Source organism: Equus caballus, chromosome 9, assembly GCF_041296265.1.
Source record: "Equus caballus isolate H_3958 breed thoroughbred chromosome 9, TB-T2T, whole genome shotgun sequence".
In the NCBI taxonomy this organism is placed as follows: domain Eukaryota; kingdom Metazoa; phylum Chordata; class Mammalia; order Perissodactyla; family Equidae; genus Equus; species Equus caballus.
Window position 1 is genome coordinate 54,547,124 of NC_091692.1, and position 16,359 is coordinate 54,563,482.

Sequence of the window (16,359 nt, forward strand, 5' to 3'; positions counted from 1 at the left end):
AAAGAAATAAACCCTTCAGAAAATGTATTCATCCACCACAAATTCCTGATTTCCAATATGTCTTCAAACATTCGTACAGAAGATACCTGTTCCTTCAGATCGGAAGTGATGCCAGATCACCATGTCCTCACTTTAATTTCCTCGTGGACCTGTCAGTCCTACATTCCACGGACTGTGATCTCAATAATTTCCTTGAAATAATCAAAAATTCCTTACCACTCGTCTTATTTGTGTTGTAAAACCCGGGAGATCCTGATTATCTGCTTTGCCATTCTACTGCTAGTCTTATGATAACTGCTGAAGAAAAAGCACACAACACGATATTTTGTCATCACCATAAAGACAAAATCATCTGCATCAACTGGGAAGCATCCATAATGCCTGGACATTTTTTTTCTTTTTTCATCTCTCGGGTCAATAGCAAAAACACCAAGGCACTCAGTTAACAAATGGGCAAAGGAGTAGAATAGCCATTTTTCCAAAGAAGACACACAAATGGCCAACAGCCACATGAAAAGGTGCTCAGCATCACTAATCTTTAGGGAAATGCAAATCAAAACCACAAGGAGATATCACTTGACACCGGTTAGGGCGGCTATTATCAAAAAAAGTAGAGGTGACAAATGTTGGTGAGGTTGTGGAGGAAAAGGAAGCCTTGCAACTGTTGATGGGAATGTAAACTAATACTGTAATGATGGAAAATAGTCTGGAGGTTCCTCTAAAAATTAAACCTAGCGTATAATGTAGCAATCTCACGGTATTGTGTTTTGTACTTCAAATTTCTAACAGAGTATATATTCTGTTAAGTGTTCTTAAAGCAAAATAATGATAATAGTAAAGGGGGTGGGAGAAAACTTTGGTAGATGATGGATATGTTTATGGCCTCGATGGTGGTGATGGTCTCATGGGTGGACACTTATGTTCAAATTCATCAAGTTGCATACGGAAAAGTATGACATCATTACCGATTCTTCTGCACCTTAAAACACAACATGTCCTCATCCAGAAAATGAATATTGACTACGTCTGGGGACAGACGTTAGTTAGACTTATCGTGGTGATTATTTCACGATACATGCAAATCATTATATTGTACAAATGAAACTAATATAAAGTATATGTCAATTATACCTCAATTAACAAGCGCACACATCATACAAGACTATTTGAACACTGTAAACGAGTTCAGTGAATCCCTGAAACTATGCCATCCCCAAATGTCACAGGAAGCAAGGAGGATGAAGTAAGATGGAAAGTTGTTGTGCAAAGCTGCATGCAAATTAAAATCCTTTAAGTTGCGTTCAGCTGCTGTCACTGCAAACCAAGACAAGCATGGACAGTCCTTGGTGAGTCAGCTTCCGGTCAGCTCTTCCCCAAGGCCCGGCAGTCATGCGCCCCTCCCCTAGTGGGTCACTCTGCTCTGTCCTCCAAAGTGGCCAGCAGGAAACCCTGGTAAGATTCTGGAGGACAGCCGCTTTCTATCCTAGATACTCACGTTTTAACAGACACTCGAGATGAAATGTCAAGACTTAAAAGCATAAGTGTCTATTTGTGTAGTGTAGGGTATAAGGGAAACCATAGGAGGTCTTTTCAGCATCTCTCAACTCATAATGCAAACATAGCCCTGTCTTCAGAAGGACCGTCCTTGGTCTTTGGTGCAGAGTAGGGCATGTCGCAGGTGGCACGAAGGACAGGTTGTAGCAGCACTATCCTCACTCCAACAGAACTATCTCACTGGACATGACCCCGTGGGTCTCCAAAATAAGTTACTGAACATAAAGAAAAAAACCTTTCTTGAGAGGGGCAATTTTACCGATCAAGGGAAAACTTCTGAATTTTCGCATCTTATAACAAATAAATGATATGTCCTATTCTATCCTAATGAGGTAGCATGGGTACTTCCATAATAAATACTTTTCATTTTCAGTTCAAACATGCTCAGCTGCTTTCAAAAACCAAAAAACCAAAACAGAAACCCAGGCATGTAAAATTAAGTGTTTTAACTTGATAAAGTACTAACACAGCAGTGGCTTCTAAGGGAAGAGCTTTCAAACGAAATGATCATTTTTGGTAATGACCGTAGAAGATGGTGCTATCGCTGTGAAAGGATGGAACCAATCCAGAACGAGCCAGCTTTTGATTAAGGACAACGGAATTGAATCAGATGCCAGAAATACTCACTTGGAAATCAAAGTCCCATCATCATCCCTGGAAGCATTTCTGGAACTTTCCCTTTGGACACAAATTTTTGTCTTCCAAAGGAGCAGACATAATACAGAGCAAATAGCAGACAGAGGAAGATGAGTCCCAGTTTGCCAGGCACCAAAAGGGAATTAGTGGCCCTGAGTCACATCTCTAGGAGCCCCACTGGGTGAGGGCTTTCACCAGGACCACACATGTCCACTCAGCAAGGGGAGTCCTCAGGGATGTTCACCTTACTCCCCAGCCCATCGAAACTGAAACAAGACAACCCAGAGAGAGAGAGAGAGAGAGAGAGAGCACATGTTAAATTCAATGAGTTGGGGGGCCAGCCCCACAGCCACGTGGTGGAGTTCCCGTGCCCCGCTTCAGCAGCCCAGGGTTCGGATCCTGGGCAGGGACATGGCACGGCTCATCAGGCCATGCTGAGAGGGCATCCCACATGGCACAACCAGAAGGTCCTACAACTAGGATACACAACTATGAACTGGGGAGGGGAGGTTGGGGAGAAGAAGAAGGGGAAGAAGAAGAAAAAGATTGGCAACAGATGTTGGTTCAGGCGCCAATCTGGAAAAGAAACAAAAAAAATCAAATGAATTGCTCACGTAGGGCACGCAAAGCGTCTAACTGTGAGGTGAAACAATGGAAAAACAAACTTACTGGCCTCCTGGCAGGAACCTTGTTCTTTAATGAGCACAGGCCTCGTGCTTCACTGTCTCATCCCCTGGGATGATGCTGTTTGGTGCGACAGAGGATGAACTTTCCCTGCAGAGGTCAACATGCATTTGTTTTTATAAAATCAGGATTCTGCTCTCTACTTTCATATCTCGGTTGTCAAATATCCACTGTGATTATAATCATTTTACTATTATTTGAGACAATTTCAAAGGTTACACAATATGCAATCAAAAGAATGTCCTAATTTGTTCCACAGTGGCCTGAAGGGAAAGTCACCAGACAACAGGCGGGGAGGGAAGGCTTACTTCAGCAGCAGTTTGAACAAAGGGATCTCGGAGGACCTGACGTTTTGAACTAAAACGGAGTAGAGAGTAGGAATACGTGTGTGGATCCTGGGGCGGAGATGAAGGGTGACTGCTCAGTGTGCTGGCAGCAGCAGTGCTTGTTCTGTCAGGTGGTTCTGAGAGTTTGCGTTAAACATCACTCCCTGGATGTCAACTGTAGTCATCAGACGAGATCGGAGACCGAGAGGTGAAGGGGTGTCTAGTTGGCGAGGGGGAGTTAACAGCTTCCGTTGGAAATATGTTTGCTTAAGGTGCCTATAACATACACCTGGAGCATTATAGCTCTGAAATAAGATCTGGACGTGGTTTTTAGACATCGTCATCATAGAGATAACAGTGGAAGGCATTGAAGCAATAGAAGAAATGCACAAGAGTACTGAGACAACGTAGGGTCAATGGAGAGAATAGGGCTCACATTGAGTCCTGAGCTTTCGCAATAGTGCTGTGTGAGAAGGACCCTGTGAAGGACACCAGGGAGTGTGAGCTGGTTCACAGGCAGTCAGGAGCCTGAGATGTCGAGAAACGGAGGACAGGGGATCATTCCAAATGAAAATCGTGGCCCGGTTCTGCGTTTGTTCCAAGTAATAGAAAGATGCAGAAACACTCTTTGGATTTAATTATGGGGAGATAGCTGTGATATTATCAAGATTGATTAATACACAGACCATTGTCTGAAGTGTGGGGGAGTGAGGAGCTGGTAATTCCATGAACACTGATCTTTCAGCTTCATTGTGAAGGGGAAGGAAGACGTGGGGCGAGAACTAGAGAGAAATGGGTTCAGGAGAGGCTGTTGTTTCAACAATGAAGAGATTGAATGAGTGAAAGGAATTCGATGGGGGAGGGGAGGGGAGATTGCTAGCAGAGAACATGACGTTTGGAATCAATAATAAAACTTCTCTAGAGAGGAGGAAGAAGGGAGACAATTAGGCTAAACCAAGGATCAAGATGAATTTTCAATGGAATCAGGAGAGGAGTCATTGATGGTTAAGAATGGTGGGATATTTGTAGACTTTGCGGCAGTGAGCTCAAGTATTTCTTGTAATGATCTAACTCATCAACATAGCAGGAGATGACCCCCTTGGTGGAAAGTGAGGGGAAAGGCAAGAAGTTTTTAGATTGGAAAGGCTCGGTGAAGGTCTGAACTGTTTCTGAAGCCCGGAAGGACGCACCAACTATCACGGCGCCGTAGGATGTAAAGGGAAGGAAAAGGAGGACATGTCGCTTCTCTCCTGTCAGGATGCGTGTCTGCTGGCACAGCCTGAGCCAGCAGCTGGGATGGCTGCTTTGTGTCCTGAGAAAACAGGGTCCGAGGTGGAAACCTACACCGAGGACCGGGCCGGGCAGTTCTACGGGAGATGTGCAGTGACATGTGGAGAGCCCGCGCTGCTCAAATCACAGCCTAATGTGCTAATGACATCTGAATCCCCCAATACACAAACACGCACTGTGGTAATGTCTGGTAACACCAGCTAAATTGACAGGAAAAATGTCACAGCTCAGTGTCATAAGATGGACACTGAGCATCCTGGCTGCTAGAGTATTTCGGGTCTTCGTTGTTGTCAATCTGGATGTTTCAGACATGCATCTCTCTTCTCACCACTGAGACTGTGCCTGTCGCCTCCTACTCAACCTCTGAGGCCCCACTGCGATGCCGTCGTCTTCCCTGACGCTTCCTCCTTGGCTGGTTCACCGTGTGCTCTCTGTGCTCCTGACGGTTTGCCCCTCTTTAGAGCTCTTTGCACGTGGACCCAGAGTTATTTCTTTACCCTGCATCTTTCTGGCTGGTTTGTGAGCAGGGTCTGTCTCTTATTCATCTTTGCAGCTCTGTTCTTCCACACAAGAATGCCAGCAGAAGTTGAGGGACATACCCTGAAGGGAAGACTTAGTGATTGTATTATTGGCGGTACTTTGATGTTTTGTTTTGATTTTGGTGAGGGTGCTAGAGGGTGGACTGCCAATCAGTGACAGTCCCAGTCGCTCAGTGCTCAGCTTATTATTTTGACTTGAATTTTACTAATGAGTTTGTGTCATTTACTCAGTATACAACATGCTTGATTGGGCTAAATGAGGAGAATTCCATAACTCAGGACCTGCAGGGAGGCTGATGCATGCACAGCAATCTGCAGTACTGTCCCCAAAGTGGGATTACACAAGTCTGGGCAAAGTCCTCGGAGGACCAGGAGAGGGGGCCCAAGGAGGATGTGGTTGAAAACCAGAACAGTGATGACATCGCTTCACATTTTGCTCCCTTGACACCCTCAGACCTCAGGGCTTTGCTGTCTATGATCATTCTCAGAGTGCTGGGAAGCCCGTTATGTATCGCACTACTGCCGTCCCCACTACTGTAGATTTTGGTAGAGTGTTTACCTTGGCTTTGATTGTGTCTCTACAGAGCCAGCCACCTGGTGGTCTGCTCATGTCGGGTCACACTTGATATTTAGCCTTTTGTGGTCAGAGACAGCGCTGTCCTGTGTATTCATTCCTCTGGGGCCTAGAACACAGCAGGTGTCCAATCACTAGGTGGAAGGCATCCATCCTCATAGAGCCTTCAACTCTGTGCTTTGTAATTATCGACTTTAACAGAAAGATTTGAAAGTACAGTGCTTCGCAGTAATTTTCTGATATTGTCAAGAAAGACTGTCCCATCAAGAATATGAAGCGTATCTTTATGAAGTGTCTTTACTTGAATGGGGATTAAGTTGGCTGCCCTGGAGACATTTTCCTGTCATTTCTGTTCGTCTACTTGCTAGTTGCATTGTATCTTTGATAAGTACTTTCTCAAGATATTGAGCAGTGTTTGCTAAATCTTGACTTCTGTTTCTTTTATAGATAGTCACTGATGATTTTCTCCCATTCCTATCGGTCCAAAACTCTTTCATAAAGAACAGATTTGAGTATCTTCTTATTCACTGTGGAGGCTTTTGTGGTCATGATGTATATCTCATAGACTAGACCTCAGGGATATGATGCTTTTGATTAAAGATGAGTATTTATTATATTATTATGGTGTATGTAGGAGGAGAAAAATTGAGAAGGAATGATGGTTTTCAGTTTCTCAGGTATGTGTATATATATATATATAAACATATATATTGAAAATTTTGGGGGCCGGCCCAGTGGCGCAGTGGTTAAGTTCGCACGTTCTGCTTCTCGGCAGCCCGGGGTTTGCGGGTTTGGATCCCAGGTGCGAACATGGCACCGCTTGGCAAAAGCCATGCTGTGGTAGGCATCCCACGTATAAAGTAGAGGACGATAGGCACAGATGTTAGCTCAGAGCCAGTCTTCCTCAGCAAAAAGAGGACGATTGGCAGTAGTTAGCTCAGGGCTAATCTTCCTCAAAAAAAAAAAAAGTTTCTTAATAATGGACGTGTTACTTTTTAACTCAGGATAAGATAAAATTTAAAAAAAAGAAGCTTGTTTATGATATAAAGGTGGAGTTGAGAACTGGGATATAATGCAGGTAAGTCATACCCAATGGAATTTACTGCAGAGCCGTGTGTTTTCATCCCTCCATTGACAAGGTGGACATTCACGCGGGTCCAAGTCAGGCTGAGTTTGCCTGGTGACCAGCTCTTTCTTCTGACCATCACCTCTGGGATGTGAGTTGCTGTCAGTGGCCCTGCTGTGGGGACCAGGGCCGGTCACAAGGTCTGCTGCAAGCCCAGGAGAGTCCCCAGTGATCCTGCTCCAGGGCCAGAACATCAGCATACCGGTGACTCCGTGTGGCTTTGTTTCCTGGGTGTATCTTGTAGGTAGCCTTGTAGACTCATCGGGTCATATTCTGATCCCTGGAATCTATGACCACGTGGCTCCTCTTACTGAAGAGGAAAAAACAAATGTACGAAGCCATTGACCTGGACCTAGAAGAATACCGGAATAGCAGCCAGGTTAAGAAATTTCTGTTTGACACCAAGGTATGATCACAAGGTGATGGATAATCTGAACAAAGAATGATGGTAACAAATATTTTCCCAAGGCTTAATTTACTGTGTCCTGTTTATCTGCACATCTTAGAACTGAAAGCAGATGTTAATTCCAAGGGGGACTTTCACTTTCAAGGCCACTTCCCTGTGGTCTAGATCAAGCAGACCTTTATCTGGGGTCCCACTGGCACCGGACTCAGGCACCTAACCGTGGAGCAATTGCTCATTTCACAGATGCGTTTTTCCAAATCAGTTTTCTGGACTCAATCCCAAGCCGGCCTGCAGCCGGTGAGCTGGGCTCCCTAACTGTTTAAAGATTGAGGATAGTCTGAGGTTATTCCAGCTCCATGACCCTAATTGTTCATTTTTCTAGACAAAACCAAGAGACTTAGGGGCTAATCTGTAGACTGCCACGTCACTGCTGCCTTGGTGTAATAAGTAGACCCAAAGCCGAAAGCGTTACTGGCAAATTTAGATTTTTTCCTTTTCCCTTCTCCTCCTCCTCCTCCTCCTTTCTAAAACGCTTGCCTGCTAGGGTGTTTGCTAGCTATGGCTGGTTCCTGGGGGAACAGCCAAGAGAGGGAGAAGCATGCAGAAGAGAGCGATAGAGTTTCTTATCATGAAGTGTAGCTCTTCCTCAGACTAGCTCTACAGCGGCCATAGCAAGATTGAAAACTGGCTCAAACATCTGCAGAGTTCTTTGAAGCCTTCTGAAAAATAAAATACATTTAGCACACAAATTATCATCGCAATGACTGGGATAGAAATTTATAAATGAACCCAAGTTTCTGAAAGGGCCCCTTTGCCATCTAGTAACTGCAAACTTCAGCGACGAGGGGCCCTCGCCAATGGGAGTGGCTTGGGCAGGCGAAGGCAGCAGAGATCTCGTGTCCTGAGGGGAAAGTCCACTTGTACTGTTTGTCCAGACATATCTAAGTGAGGCGATAATTAACTTGCCATTAACCGTGTCACAGATGTACAGAAATTGGTGATGCAAGCAATACAATTCAACTGAGTTTTAATTAAACATTCTTTCATATAATAAAATACTTTTATTTCAATTTAGGAGGAAATTCTAATGCACCTATGGAGGTACCCATCTCTTTCTATTCACGGGATTGAGGGCGCCTTTGAGGAGCCTGGAGCTAAAACAGTCATACCTGGCCGAGTTGTAGGAAAATTTTCAATCCGTCTAGTCCCTCACATGAACATGTCCGTGGTGGAAACACAGGTAACAAACGTGCATTGTTCTTCTGTCCAGCAGCGCCGTTCCTGAGAGCCACATGCCACACAGTAGTGAGCAACTCAGTTGTTAGCATTGAAGTATCACTTTTTTCCAATACAGAAGGGACTGGAACAAATGTCAAGAAACCAACAGGATTTTTGTTCAGTAAAAATCTCTTCCCTCAATTATATGCAATTACAGTCATCAGACAAATAACCATTTGGAGTTGGAGTGATGGGAAATTTTTGAAAACTAAATGGTGCATAAAAAGGCAAGATGGGTTTTACACACAGACGGAGAAGCTACTTGTCTACGGCTGGACTGAGCCGGAAAATCTTTACCCCCAGCGTTGGTTCGTCCATGATGTCTGAAATGAACCCCCTGAAAGCAGCCACCTTAATGAAAATGTTTGTGTCTGGAAGGAGGTGCGTGCCTGAAGTATCGACCTATCATCAGTGTACCTCAAGTTGCACAGAAGGTAGACTCTGAAGAAGGGAGCTCAAGGAATACCTCGGCGCCCTCTCTCCATCCACTGTCCGCTTTTATCGTCGTCTTAGCGCTAATTACATTCTCAAAGATCCTCCTTCCCCTCTGCGTCCCTCCGTCTTTTTGTTTCCATCTTCCTCCCTCCTTCCCTTTCTGGATGGACTGTTCCTCCTCCTCACAGCACACACTTTACATGAGCGCAGGACGGTCTTCGTCTTGCTCACAGCTATGTCCCAGCACCTAGAACAGTTCCTGCCACGTGACAGGTGTGCCTTAAATGTTTGTCGAAGGGATGAATATTTCAGAGTATGGAGTTTTTCTCTGGTGGATTTCCATAATGGCAACCGGAATGGAGCCCAGGGGAGAGAGAAAGATGCTGTCAATGAGCCTCCTTCACAGCTTAGCGTGAAATTGCTCCCACTTTTTGGAAATTTCCAAGTGTGTAATGTTCCCAAAATATTCCTTAAGATACTGATAAGTCCAAAAAGAGGGATATTCAAATTGAGAAGTTCTACTTGTGTTGTGTTTCATAATTACCTCAAACATTCATCATATTTGTATTACCCACAATATCATTCAAGGTTTCATAATTACCCAAATTCATAATAAGCCGACATTAACAGTGAGACACTGTGGTCGGGGAGGGGTGGGGACAGGAGGGGGGATTGGGGGGTCTCGGGAGGGGTGGGAGTGAGAGCAAGCATTCCTCACACTGGGCGCAGCTCTCCGTCCTGGAGACCCGGCTCACTCCGCGTCCTCCCTCTGGAAGAGCTGAGGGAAAATCAGAACGCTTGAATGCGTCAGCTTGGGATTCCAATCAGTTTCTTGATACAAGGCTATGAGAGCTACTCAAAATTTTCTCTTACAACTGAAAATGTTACCTTTAGGTAAAGCAGCATCTTGAATATATATTTTCCCAAAGAAATCGTTCCAACCAGATGGTTGTTTCTATGGCACTAGGACTACACCCATGGATCGCAAATATTAAAGATAATCAGTATCTTGCAGCAAAAAGAGCCATCAAAACAGGTTAGACTTATGCTATTTTGATTGCTGGTTTACACTGGGAACAAGGGGTGGTACCCGGTGGGGCTGTAGATAAAGCAGACACTTTTAAAACTTCACTGTGGACTCTCCTTTTATATGGGCTGCATTACTGACGGTAAACGGTGTGGTTCAGGGCTCTTTACACACACTGTCTCATGAATCCTCCCAACAGCCCTCCCCGGGGTGCAGATTAAGGCGAGAAGAGATTAGATAATTTGCTGGAGGGCACTCAGCTAGAAGTAGCGAAGCCAGGGTTCAAACTCACGTTCTGGAGACCTGAATTTGGGGGAAAATGATGGACTTGGAAACCTCCCAACCCTCCTTCTGCAAAACTCATGGAAATATTGGCCGATACATAAAAACTTTTAAAAGCACAGCTGAACTTGCACGAAAGTAAAGGAAGTCCTCTGGGGTTAAAAATGAAGAAGCTAAACTGTAGTGGAGCGAGCAAGCTGGCACCGGGCTGCCCTGTGGGGACTTGCTCTTCCCGGTCACAGAGCTCTGGGTTTAATGGCCTCCAGACCTCCTTGGAGCACTAACTCTCTGCGTCTATGAGTACAAGGGACACAGACGTCAAAAATTAGAGGACAAGTCCAACACCGAGAGCCATACTTCTCTACACAATCATCCCCACTGCCCTCAATTGTAGCAGTATTTTACCAGTAAAATTTGGGGGTGAAGAAAAGAGGAAGAAGAGTTAGGAAGTTAAATGGAATGCCAGCTGAAGAGAGATGTGTGATTGAAATGTCAAATTCAACAGTAAAGACATGAAATACAGGAAAATGCAGGAATGCATAAGGCACCTTTTTGTCTGTCTGTGTGCTAAACCAGTCCTGCCAACAAAGGACAGTCGTCTGCCACATAATGAGTTTTTCGTCAACAACGGACTGCATGTATGACAGTGGTCCCATAAGATTAGCACCATATCACCTAGGCGTGTGGTAGGCTATACCACCTAGGTTTGTGTGAGTACACAACAATTAAACCATCTAACAATTAAATCACCTAACGATGCATGTCTCAGAATGTATCCTGTCGTTAAGCAATGCACGAGTGTACATCATCTTTATTCACATTCACGCCTTGCTCTGTGGATCCAGAAGACACGGCATGTTCTCTTTTGTGTCTTCATTTATTTTTCATTCCCACTCCATCTCTGGCAACTTTCCCTATAGCCTAGAAGGTTTCAACTCATCTCTTTCTAGACCCCAGGATATCCATTAAAACTGTTTCCTGGGATACCTTGAAAGTTGAGTACAAACACTGCAACATTCAGGTGAAAGTTGAGTACAGCGATTTATTCATATGTTGGTTACAAAAGAAACACAAAACACCAAAGAAATGTGTTCCTAATATTTAATATTAGTGTTTCTAATACTTAATTCGTGAAGCAACCATAAAAGTAGGTAGGTACATCTTCTGTGGTACTCTGGCCAAAAACACATGACCTCTTCCAATCGTGAAAAAACGTCAGATAAACCCAAACTGAGGGACATTTTACAAAACAACTGATCAGTGCTCTTCAGCAGGGTCAAGGTCATGAAAGACAAGGGAAGACTGAGAAACAGTCACAGACAAGAGGAGACTAAGGAGCAATGACAAAATGCCGTGTGGGATTCTGCATTGGATCCTGGTACAGCAGAAGGGAAAGAGTGAAATTCAAATAAAGGCTGAGTCTAGTTAATAATATTATCCAATGTTAATTTCCTATTCTTGATAATTGTACAATAGTTATGTAAGATGTTAACATTAGGGAAAGCAGAGTAAGGAATATATGAGAACTCTCTCTGTACTACTTTTGCAACTTTTCTGTAAGTCTAACGTTACTTTAAAATATTATTTAAAAATATTTTTTGAAAGTAGATAATAGTAAATAAGGCAACCACAGTTTTCTTCTTGACTCTATTGACTATTTTAGAATATAAATTGCATGATATCAGGACGCTTACTTATCCCAGCCACCAAATTTCATGGTGGGAAAAAAAAAAAAAAAGAAAGAAAGATAAAGTGAACACGACATTTGCGGAGATCACTGGGGGTAGTCTTCTCATTAATTTATTCAATGCCTTCTTTTCCTGTGTTTCAGTGTTTGGAACAGAACCAGATATGATCCGGGATGGATCAACCACACCAATTGCCAATATATTCCAGGATGTTATCCAAAAGAGTGTGATGATGCTCCCGCTGGGCACTGTGGACGATGGAGAGCACGCGCAGAAGGAGAAAATCAACAGTGAGCAGGTTCTTGAGGGGGCCGATCTCTCAGTGTGCAAACCACAGGGTGTCCACATCAGTAACCTTCCGACATGCTGCATATTTTAGATTGAATTTATGTCATCAAATCTTCCTGTTTAAATTGTAGACTACTTTTCCTCCATTATTTGAATGGAAATAACAGTTTCTCTTTATTTCTTCTTTTGTTAGGTGGAACTACATAGAAGGATCCCAATTATTTGCTGCCTTTTTCCTAGAGACGGCTAAGCTGCATTAACAACGACGGGAACCTTCCAGCTTACATCTGAGCTGCTGACATATCCCCTCTCTCACATCCCTGGACAGGAATAGAATCTAAATATCCAGAGAATTTCTGTCCAGTAAACAATATTTTCCCTCTTTAATACGTCTTTGGACATTTGGACCAGTAATAAACTATTTTAAAGGTAGAGACACTGGAAATGGCTTAATGTCTCTGTTGCACACCTCTCTAAAGTCACAGCTACCTTCAACAACTTGATTTCCCCAAGTCTGGCCCCAGTAGTCCCCGGACTGGACTCATTCTGCCCTTCCAGCACAAGGATGGTTCTTCGATTAGACTTCTCTTGCCATTTGATTGGTGGAATTGCTCTAGTTTGCTGTGTCCTGAGGTGCTCAGGACACATAATCATTCATCCACTGACTGTCAGTACTTATGTCACCGTTGCTTTCACCACACATTCCTTTTATATTGTTAATAAAAACATTGGTCTACCCCACCGGCTACCATGATTTCCCTGGGGGTTCATTTTCAGATGAGTTATTGAAGCGTGATACATATTCACTTCTTGCCTCCCCTTCACTTTTTCCTTTCTTGAAAAGTTTTGAAACAGAAATGACCAATATTCACACTCTTATGCCATTTGGGATTCCTTGTGAGAAGATGCGTCTATCTTTATTCTAAGCCTCTTTACCTTTGCTGTGAGTGACGCCAGCCCACCGCCCCTCCTGCATCCTGTTCTGTCTCACTACCCCATCGGGAGAGGCCACTCTCCCTCTGACACCTGCGCACGTGGAAATTCACCACAGCAGAATCAGCCCTGATGGAATTCTCTCACCCCGTTGGGATTTTACTCAGTGACTACATCTAAATTGTTCAAAGCTTTAAATAGCATCAATTTTAGACAGAGAACTGATCAACCTGACATCAGTAACACATCCCAAATTTAAAGCTGTCAGCTCAGGTTGCATTCATCAGTCATTTCAGTCGACCATCTTGTTTGGCTTGATTGGATTTGATGGTGTAAACAAATAAACAAAAGCACGTAAGTTTTCTACAGCTAAGTATAAGTAAACAAATCACTTCAGTCTTTATGAATTCACTATTTAAATAGCATTAATGGAGAAGAAGTTAAGGGTTTATTAAAAATGTTTCTCTTATGATTCCAAATAAAAACAAAGTGCCACACATTCCATCTCTTTGTGGGTGCTTGAAATGTCAGTTTTAAAGCTTGCTGCGTCATGTCTAAAACGGCTGGATCATGGGGCCAGCTTACCCTGCCTCTTGTCACAGAAACGGGACCCACCTGTGGCATCAGCCTCGCTGAGGCATCCATAAGGAGCCACTTCTTCTCTGGTGCTGGACAACATCAAGTCCTCTTGGTTAAATATTCGCAGGTGTTTGGTACTCGTCACTATTTAAGCACAGTCCATGCTCGCCAGATTTGGTTGAATCTTGTGAGGTTTTCGGATTCCGTGGACCTACCTGATGTATTTGGCAGAGGTCCCAAGGACTAACTGTACACGAGGTTTCTGACGCCAATTTATATTTTAATAAGGGTGTTCATAGTAGTCAATTAACAAAAGTTGGTTGTAAAATATAACCATTTCTGAGCAAGGGAACATCAGTTTTACCAAGTCACTAAATAAGAAGATGTATTTGCTGATCTGCATTCCTGCTGAATCTCTGAGACCTGCAGTGTCTTGGTCAATTATTCAGCTGCCACCAGGTGAGGAGAGGAGGAGGACGAATGAGGTCATTGAATCTAGGAGATTCCAACCCTGGGATGCCTGAGTCCAGAACCGTGGTTTTCTGCCTCCCCGGGTCATGATGGGTCTCCCCAGCTCTCATTGATGGGTCCACGTTTTCTACCCAAACCCAAGCCATGTGGCTACCTGGGTCTTGCTGTGGTTTGGGAGCCAGATAGGAAGTATTTTCCGGATAGATTACATTCAGAGGGATGACAGAAATCCGCCCAGTGATTAGCCAGAAGACCAATTAACTAGTAATAAGAAGACAAAGAGGTTGGGGATAGAGAAATTTAAGTATTTGCTTTAAAAAATTTTACCAAAGAAGCATATGCACATGGATAAAGATGACCACCCAGTATACTTATTGGGAGTATATAGTGACATGATCAGGAGGGGACGTCATCGTATTGAAGGAGGGCAACATGTCAGGTTTGGGACTGTCCAGGTTTGGACTGTCAGTTAGATTTGGTAGATGCTCTTATGGAAGATAACGAGGACTGGGAATGTTCTTGGTTTTATGTTGTATTCATAAAAATAAACCTTGTGTGAGTGTGTGCTGGACAGTGCAAGAGCCCTGTGGTGACACACGTTCTCTTCACTTGCAGCTGGAGGAAGGCAGTCGGCCACAGACACACAAAGAACCTGGTCTGGGCTTCTTCGCGCTCCACATGTTCATTCCAGCGCATCCCTCCCTCAGCCTCTGTGTTAGCCAGACACCAGCCCAGCCCAGCGCAGCCCAGCCCCCTCTTCTGAGAACTGGACCCCGATCCTCCTGCATTTTTCATTAGAACCCGTTAGAATCCGAATTCGGCTCGTGGCTTCCTAGGGTCTGCGACTCTGAGGACCCCTGCTAGGAGCATCCAGAGGCTGTTCTCCTAACCCGGAGGTGCGCACGCGCCTGGCACAGCAGGAAAACCTCGCTCCGTTAGAGGAGGCCTCAGAGGCGCCGGGCATCGCTTGGGCCGTTGGAGGCGGAGGCCGGCCGCCCGGCCCGCAGGCCTCCGGCTCCCGCCCGGCCCGGGCGCGTCCGTTTCTCCCGCACCGCCCTCGGGGTTCTTTACCGCGGGCGGGCGAAGGGGTGGAGTGAGGAGGGATGGAGAGGGAGGAGGCGGGATCGCCCGGGGGTTACCCGCTCGGGGAGCCGCTGGAAGTGCCAGGTGGCCTTCCCGGTCAGACGCCGCCAGGCTCTCAGCCTGACGCGCGTCTCCCCTTCCTTAGATTGACTCCTTCGGCTTTCCGTTTTCCTCTTGAGGAGGGGTGGGACTTCCGGTTTCATCACCGGAAGACGACGAGCCGGAGGAGTCTGTCAGAGGGGCCAGCAGGAGCGATTCCGTCGGCAAACGGGTAAGTTATTCTCTGACCGGGCCGGGGGGGGGAGGTTTGGAGGCGGGGACCGTCCAGCGTCTGCGCGGGCCCTGGGGGCGGTGGCTTGAGGGCTCGGGCCGGGCAGCTGGGCGCCGGGAGTCCCGCCAGGGCCCTTCGCTCTTCCTCCTCCCTCCTCCCCCCGCCTCAGCCCCTCCCCCGCTCGCCGGTCCCTCCCGACGCCGCCCAGACTCGCCCGACACCCGCCCGCCGCCCGCGCGGCGTCGCAGCCGCCCTGCCCCCGCCGTCACCTGCTCGCTCCGCGAGCCGGGCTCCCGGGGACCCGGCGGGCCTCCGTTTCCCCGCGGGCCCGGGCTCTTGGCGCGGAAGCGGCGCCCCGGGCGCCCCACGCACCCCTGCACGCAGTCGGGGCGCTTCCGACCGCCTGGCTTCTCCGACTGGAACGCGGGCGCCCAGGCGGGGAGCTGCCCGGTGTTGGTTTCTAGTCCGGGCGGTGGTGTCCGTGGCTGCCCGCCCACTCCCTGTTTTCCCCAGCGCACCGATGCGCTGCTGCCACCCTCGCCTCCTTCGGTTGAGGATGCTGGTGCCCGAGAGCACCACGCCTGGAAGTGGACGGTCCTGGCCACTCAGGGTCCAGCTGCTCTCAGCAACTAGCGGGAGACCCCAGGCTGCCGCACGTCGCTGTTGGCAGCAGCGGGATCGTCCCTGGAGATACCCACCTCTTCCTAGTGGGCGAGCACGGCCTGAGTGTGCGTGCCCGCTTTCTGGAGCTTAGTCGGGGGGAGGTGGGTGCCAGGAGCTGCTGACCCCTGCGCTTGCGTTGAGTTTTGAATAGCCTGTTTATTGGGTTGGGGGGTTCTGGACTAGGACATCTTGGCAGGGTTGGCATCTGTGGACACATATGTAGGAT

At 46.3% G+C, this 16,359-nt stretch overlaps 1 long non-coding RNA gene across 1 annotated transcript; it reads right to left on the reverse strand.

Moving 5' to 3' along the window:
• Positions 1–11,244: 11,244 nt before the first annotated feature.
• LOC138915595 (uncharacterized) lies at positions 11,245–15,354 on the reverse strand. Its single transcript, XR_011421625.1, has 2 exons — positions 15,256–15,354; positions 11,245–14,377 (listed from the first exon to the last, which is right to left on the reverse strand). It is a non-coding gene; the product is annotated as an uncharacterized lncRNA (long non-coding RNA).
• Positions 15,355–16,359: the final 1,005 nt, after the last annotated feature.